The sequence below is a fragment of the Myxine glutinosa genome, unplaced genomic scaffold (genome assembly GCF_964187855.1).
Source record: "Myxine glutinosa unplaced genomic scaffold, kmMyxGlut1.1 SCAFFOLD_1034, whole genome shotgun sequence".
In the NCBI taxonomy this organism is placed as follows: Eukaryota; Metazoa; Chordata; class Myxini; order Myxiniformes; family Myxinidae; genus Myxine; species Myxine glutinosa.
Window position 1 is genome coordinate 1 of NW_027617129.1, and position 8,452 is coordinate 8,452.

Below are 8,452 nucleotides of genomic sequence, written 5' to 3' on the forward strand. Positions count from 1 at the left end.
TATTTTCGGTGTTCGGGGTATTTTCGGTGTTTGGGGTATTTTCAGAGTTCGGGGTATTTTCGATGTTCGATGTCTTTTCGGTGTTCGGGGTCTTTTCGGTGTTCGGGTCTTTTCGGTGTTTGGGGTATTTTGGGTCTTCTGGGTCTTTTTGTGTTTGGGGCATTTTTGGTGTTTGGGATATTCACGGTCTTTTCAGTCTTTTGGGGTATTTTGTGTCTTCAGAGTCATTGGGGTCTTCTGGGTCCTTCTGGGTCCTCTTTGTCATTTGGGTCCTTGGGGTTGTTTGGGTGTTTTGGTTCCTCGGGGTTTTTGGATCCTCGAGGTCTTTTGGATCCTCCGGGTCTTTTGAATCCCCGGGTCTTTTGGATCCTCAGGGTCTTTTGGATCCTTGGGGTCTTTTGGGTCTTTTGGGTCCATTGTGTCTTCAGTGTCTTTTCAGTCTTTTGGGTGTTTAACAGCCTCTCGGGTATTTTGGGTCTTCAGGTATTTTGGGTCTTCAGGTATTTTGGGTGTTTGGGTCATTTTGGTCTTCCCAAAATTTTGGGTCTTAGGGTATTTGGGGTCTTTGGGGTCCATTGGCTCTTTAGGGTCTTTTCAGTCTTTTGGGTCTTTGGGGTATTTTGGATCTTCAGAGGCCTTGGGGGGTCTTCTGAGTCCTTGGGGGTATTTTGGGTCCTCTTTGTCATTTGGGTCCTTGGGGTTGTTTGGGTATTGGAGTCCTTGGGGTCTTTTGGGTCTTCATGATCCTTTGTGTCTTTAACAGACTACAGGGTATTTTGGGTATTTTGGGTCTTCTGGGTCCTTGGGGTCTTTTGGGTTCTCAGTCTTTTAGTTATTTTAACCGGTTGACACAGTCGTGTTTAAAGATTTCCCATTTAACCCCCCCCCCCCCCCCGGCGCCCTTCAAAGCCCTCCAAAAGCACTAATCAAAGCCTTTAAAGCCGACCCTTATGAAGGGACACACACACACACACACACACACACACACACACACACACACACACACACACACACACACACACACACACATACACACATACACATTGTGTTTTACATGGTAGCTTATCATATTGAAGAGCAACGAGTTTCCAAAGTTCCAGACAACCACGGGCGGCTGGGTTCGAATCCCGAACCGGGTGTAAACTGCCGTCCAGGTGCTTCGCAGGCACGTGATTCATCAATGTGTTCTCCTTCGTCCCTCGGATGGACGTAAAGCCGGACGTCCTGTGTGCTAGCATTAGTTGGTGAACGTTAAAGATCCCACGGTGTCCTTAACGAAGAGTCGGCAAGCTATCGCCGGCATCCTGAACAAATTACACATCCCTGCTGAAACCCACGAGGCACTCCTGTAAATAAGGTAAAGGTACGACGAGCATTTGTTAGATTAATGGGAACACGTGACACCAGGACAGTTCTGCCGATGGATTACGTCAGCGTACACAAACCAACATGATAAAACGTTTAATAATAAACGAAGGATGAAGATGTGATTGAAAACCCGATCCACACCAGGTAATCCGGCTTATAACGCGTGTCCCATCATTTCTGAGTCGATTCCTCGAGCGAAGTGAATCACGTTCAAAGACCATTGTTGGATAAACGTGTACACCGGTTTTAACGTGTATACCGGACAATGGCTGAAGTGTACCTGGAGTCCCGATTCCCTGTCCTTGTACAACTCCATGTTCGATCGAACCAACTCGATAACAATCGGTAAACGTGATCTTGTCTCCCAGGAGGAATGTCTTGGGGGTTGTCGGTGGAATTTTTAACTCATTACAATTTACCTGGACCTTGATACAGTATTCGCTCGTTTATAAAGAACAACCGTTCGATTTGAACACCTGGAAGTACCTTTACAGGTAAGAAAGGGGATTGGTGTGAGGGAGAGCAATGGGAATGTCATGTACTTCACCTGGACATTTACCCTCATGGCTAAAATGATCCTTCTTCACCGACGATCTTGAACATGTCCGGGTTCGAATCCTGACCCAGGTATAAACTGCCGTCCAGGTGTTTCACGGTGTGGGAATAATTTATGTTCTCCTAAAATGAATTGCGAATAATTGCGAAACAGGTAAACAAAACCGAATACCTGCATCGATTATTATGAATGTTTAATTGTCCTGGAGAGATGATTTTACCTTCAAGTGAAATTACCTTTAGTACAAGAACTCCATGTTTTTAATAACCAAAAATACCTGTTCAGAGATTGCACTAAAGAAGGTATTTTATCCCTCCTGAGGGAATGTGCTCATTCTGGGTTATGATTACCTGGACTCCGCTTGGACCATTAATCGAATTCCTTATCCTAAAAATCTGAAATTGTATCTGAAATTGTATACACATGATCTATGACCCATTTGTATTGAAATATTACATTTACGACATCATAGGTCACATGGTTTGGCAGCCATATTGGATTGAAGGAAAATATTAAATAATTATATCTTTGAAACTACTTACCCCATCAATGCGAAATTTTACAAACATCCAACACCAATGTTGCATATAGTTTGAAAATGATAACATTGTAGGTCATGTGGTTTGACGGCCATACTGGATAGAAAAATGAACCTTGTCCGATCAACACAAAACTTCACAAACGTGAGCCCCGACCCATACATATACAGGTTGTACATTTTTCTGGTGATATGTCATGTGGTGCAGCAGCCATATTAGCTTGAAAGCGATATTTAAAATAAAAAAAATTGATTTTAATTAAAATTAAATTTATTAAAAAATTAAATTATAAATTTAATCCTAAAAATTTTTCTGGTGGGGGGTGGGGGGAGATGCTAGACATCGCCTTACCCTCCTCTTGGGGTGAGGGAGATACTAGATATCGCCTTATCCTCCTCTTGGGTGGGAGATGCTCGAGGTCGCCTTACCCTCCTCTTAGGGTGGGGGTAGGGGATGCTAGAGATTGCCTTACCCTTCTCTTGGGGTGGGGGAGATGCTAGAGTTCGCCTTACCCTCCTCTTGGGGTGGGGGAGATGCTAGATATCGCCTTACCCTTCTCGTCGGGTGGGGGGAGGGAGGGTGTGGGAGATGCTAGAGTTCGCCTTACCCTCCTAGTGGGGTGGGGGGGGGAGGGTGGGGGAGATGCTAGAGATTGCCTTACACTCCTCTTAGGGCGTGGGGGGGGGGGGAGGGGAAGGGTAGGAAGATGCCAGATATTGCCTTGCACTCCTCTTAGGGAGGGTGGGGGAGATGCTAGAGATCGCCTTCCCCTACTCTTGGGGTGGGGGAGGGAGGGGTGGGGGTGGGGGGGGGGGGGATGCTAGAGATCGCCTTTCCCTACTCTTGGGGTGGGGGATAGGAGGGGGTGGGGGGAAGGGGAGGGGATGCTAGAGATCTCCTTCCCCTACTTGTGGGGTCGGGGGGAGGTAGATGATGGTGACCACCTTGCGCTCCTCTTAGTGTAGTGGGGGTTAGGGGTAATTATAAAGATGTCTTTGTCCTTTTGGGCAGAGGGGGAGGGGGAGGGACATGCTGATGTTACAATGGTCTCTATTGAACATGCGATGTTGTACAAATTGCTGTCCTCACCTGTAATCCTTCCCAGGGAAACTCTCATTTCCAGCACTGCATTAATGTATTATTTATTGCAAATAATCCATCGGACATAATCCATAACTGTATTTATTGTAATCCTCTGTGTTGTTTATTTTTGTGCACCCGTCATTTTGACAGACTTTCCCCCTAACTGGTGTCGTAAAGGAGAAAAAAAAAAAAAAGTGCTGTTAGTGTCATGTCGTAGATCTACCAGGATTTCGATTTCGGTGTTTCCAAGAACAGTCAGATCGAGGATTACAATTGAGGAGGAGCGGGACGGGATGGGACGGGGCGGGGCGGGACGGGACGGGACGAGACTGGGCGGGGCGGGTCGTGGAAGGGGAGGGGCGGGACGGCGTGAGAGGCGAGTGGCACTCCGAAGGGCGCGGGATCCTGGAAAAGGTTCTGATTTTCTCTCGTTCTCTATGAGGTCAATATAAGGGGTTCTGTGTAACTCCAAACTTCGTGCCAAGTCGACGATTGGAAAACAACTGAACTTAAAGTAATTTTTCTCATGCGCCATGAACGGGAGTGGTAAAATGGCCGATCTGTGGCTTCATTTCTTTATCTGATGCCTATTGGCCAATGAGCCATCAACGACCACATGGTGGAGATTCGTGCTTTCGAGGAGGAAGAAGAATGAATTGCGTCCACAGGAAGGATTCAATAACGACGAAAATTTCCGGGTGATCTTGTAAACCTTGAACTGCAACTGTGACGAAGATCCCCGTGATCGCATCGATCCGTGTCCTTTTTGGTTTCGTGTCTGCGTCCTTTTGTCCTCCGTGCTCCGCTCCGTATCCTTTTGTCCTCCATGCTCCGCTCCGTATCCTTTTGTCCTCCGTGCTCCGCTCCGTGTCCTTTTGTCCTGCGTGCTCCGCTCCGTGTCCTTTTGTCCTGCGTGCTCCGCTCCATGTCCTTTTGTCCTGCGTGCTCCGCTCCGTGTCCTTTTGTCCTGCGTGCTCCGCTCCGTGTCCTTTTGTCCTGCGTGCTCCGCTCCGTGTCCTTTTCCACAAGCGGCTGAAATGGTGATCGGGTCAGATCTTCTGAGGAAAAGGTTTGTTCCGAGTTTCTAATTTTATTATTAATACTGAGAAAGATATTCTGTAAAACGATCATTTGAAGTGATTCTTCGTAATATTAATAGAGAGATCGGGCGAACATTATGATTATCGGCCTACATAGCACAATATGACAGAGTTGTGGATGGATTATGACGAAACTGGGGGATGAGATGGTTTTTTGAGAAGAAGAGGCTGATTCGATTTAGGTTCAGGTCCGAATCCAGATCCGGTCTATCAGTGGATACAAAACGTAACCTGTTTATCCTGGTGGAGGTTTGTGCGATCCGAGTGTTGTTCTACTTCGTTACCTGTGAAACTAATCCTGGTGTTGGCTTCATGGTTAATGTGGCTTGTTTAAGATGTTAGGGTCACGCCGTTAAAATAACACCAGGTGGGTTGCCTCAGCTTGTCGTCCTTTTGAAGTCGGCAAAATGAGTACCAGGCTTCCGGAAACGGGGGGCACTGCATCAGCGGCGCGTGAAACTCGAAGTGGGTTGTTTTTGAGGGGAGTAGGTCTTGGGTCACGTGACATAAATCATTAATTTATATATATATTGGGGAAAATGCCAGGGGCATAGAAAAGGCTCCTTTATTTGGTATGTGCATATGAGATCGAGGGAGGGGGGGGGGGGGGTTGGGATGTCAATAACTTCCAAGTTCCAAGATTAAGAACCAAGTTCCATCGGAGGAACCAAGTAATGCTCCAGAAAGGTTCATATTGTTGTGGATATGAGAATGGTTTTTTTTTTTGTTGTTTTCGTGTAAATTGTTGTAAAGATCACCCTTTGTAAATGTCATGATCCTTGTAAATACCTCCGTTGTGTAAAGATAAAAAGGGCGTCTCGGTAGTTATTCCATAAACACCACATTGCAGGACCCGATAAAACCCTTGTTCAGTAGCTTATATCTTATTATGTGTCTTAGGGTAAGTCTGTGTCTCCCATTAATTTAAATACTCCATTGCACCAAGTGAAATAAGAGTAGATCCCCTTTCATTTAATTTCAATGGCCAACTGCATTTTGGGCGGTTTTCTTCAACCACCATTGGCCACGAGGCAGGGTTGGGGAAGAAAGGCGGGTCCCCACCTCGTCAGAGAGGGGAGGAGTGGCCCGGCCCCGAACAACCAACCAAGCACGAGGGGTTTGGTTTGAGAGGGCAGAGGAAGAGCGATCGGGGAGGTTCGCAAAGGTTCAAGGGTGGGGCTATATATAACCCATGAGAGACGCCCCCACGAGAGATGAGACAAGAGAGAGGAGTCCAAGAGATGAGCTGGAAGGCTGAGAGGAGCGCGTAGAGAGGTCCATGACAAGAGCTGAGTTGGTCGTCAGGGGTGGTCAGTGGTTGCGTTGAGTGGTTGCATTGGAGAAAGAGTGGTTGGACAAAAGAAAGAGAGAGGAGAGAACCCGTCATGCCAGACCCCCCACCAGCGCGTCGGCTCCACCAAGCAGCTCCGACCCGTGATCCCGCGCACACGACAGGCTCGGTGGCATCAGCGGCCGTCGAGGTCCAGCCCGACGTCCCGTGCGGGATCAAGCTCCAGCCAGCTCCGTGCCGTCCTCCCCCTCCAGCCACACACCTCCTTCCAGCCAATCCACTCAGCAATTCCCCGCGTGAGTCTGTGTCTTCGTTTGTTCTGTCCTGGGTAGTAATTAAGCCTGTTAGGTAAGCTAGTATTTTCCCTGTGTCTCTAAAAGCTTCTGTATATTATTTTATTATCTTTCCTTCTCCTTGGTTACTTTGAGCCTGTAAATAGTAATAAATAGTAATCGTATTTCAAACCTTTCTTTGCCTTCGTCTTCCTTTTCTTGCATTCGTCGTCTTAGTCTTTTCCCGATTGAATAGCGGTGGCGCGATACGGCCAACGTTTGGGTAAATCGGGTTTAGTCGGGGAACAACTGTTCGGCCGCGGTTATACCTCCGCTGGGTAAAAATAACATCCTAATCCGCGGACCGTAACAATATAAAGGGGCGCCCTCCATCTGGCAAATAAAATACATTTACTTCTTCATGCAGCTATATGAATCAAATTGGCATTTTTCCCAAGAAAGTTCCTTGTTTTCTCTAGCTTGCCACATGGCACATACCATATAAAGGGGCCTTTTCTATAGTTTGCCACATGGCACATACCATATAAAGGGGCCTTTTCTATAGTTTGTCACATGGCACATACCATATAAAGTGGGCGTTTCTATAGTTTGCCACATGGCACATACCATATAAAGGGGGCTTTTCTATAGTTGGCCACATGGCACATACCATATAAAGGGGCTTTTCTATAGTTTGCCACATGGCACGTACCATATAAAGGGGCCTTTTCTATACTTTGCCACATGGCACATACCATATAAAGGGGCCTTTTCTATAGTTTGCCACATGGCACATACCATATAAAGGGGCCTTTTCTATAGTTTGCCACATGGCACATACCATATAAAGGGGGCTTTTCCATGCCCCCTGGCATTTTCCCCAAGAATGAATGCCAACAGACTGGACAGCCAGCTTAACGTGCATCCGTGGGCCCAGACTAGAAAGCTTAAAGGTGAGTGTGCATACCTGTAGACAATACAACAAGCCCTTCCCACATTGGACTAAATAAATAAATAAATAAACTTCTCTCGTTCTTAAAATACACAGTTTTGTAGAAAAAAATGCAAAAGTGTGACTTTTTAAGAAAAAGGGGATTTTGGTGTGTGTGTGGGTGTGTGTGTGTGTGTGTGTGTGTGTGTGTGTGTGTGTGTGTGTTTGTGTGTGTGTGTGTGTGTCTATGTCTGTGTGTGTGTGCTGTCATCATCTATGCTTTTCCATTCCACATTGTCTGAATGCCTTTCTTGGACATCAATATTCCTAAAAAGCTATTTTATGGTACGGATGCAGGTGAAATAATTAGGACTGTGAGAGCAACCACATACAGCTCTGAGCTCATCAATAGATTACAACAACTACTATTCAGACGTATGTTAGCACAGGGAGCTATAGTTGGTAGATTATAAACAAGTTTTCTTTAATATCAAAAAACGACACCAAATCGAATTAGTAAAATACAATACGAATAGTAAAAATATTATTCATGAGATCTTTATGTAAATACAGCACAATATAAGAATTAAATATACTACAAATCAATGTTGCTAGGAATCAGTGGTTGCAAGGATACAGCAGCATGCCAAAAACCGTTATAGGTGACAGTTTCAACATTCGAAATACAGTTTGATCCAGAGGTAGGTGGTGTGCTCGTGCTGGTTGGTAGATATGGTGTATTTAAGGTAAGATGTGCATGATTTTATGATATCATATTATGGAGTGTGTAAGGAAAGTTATAAATATATTGTTGCAGTTTTGAGATTTGTACAGTAACTCAATAAATGCTAAAGGTTTGCCCCTCATAGTCACACGAGCAACATATAGGCCCATTTGTAGTATAGTTATGTCATAGTATGTGTAAGAATAGGCCATTTCCTCTCTTAGTACCTGCGTTGTGTAAAGACAGGAGAATAGGCCCTACAATCATTTTCCTCCGACCTCCATTCTACCTCTGTGGGCACAATCCATCCCGCGTCCCATTTGGTTGTTCATTAGTCAAATTAACACGAGGTAGGCTGAGAAGGAGGGGAGCGGCATCAGAGTGAGCGATGTCAGGAGCTGACGGTAAGAATGAACCAGCCAATCAGAGCTCGAGCGGCATGGCGTGAGAGGGCGTGGTGAAGAGAGTCTGGTGAAGAGAGTCTGGTGAGTTCCAGAGGGTTCGAGGGGTGTGGCAGATATAACCCGATGCAAAAAGCCCTCGATAGGACTTGCACCAGTGGCGCGATAGGACTTGCGATAGGACTTA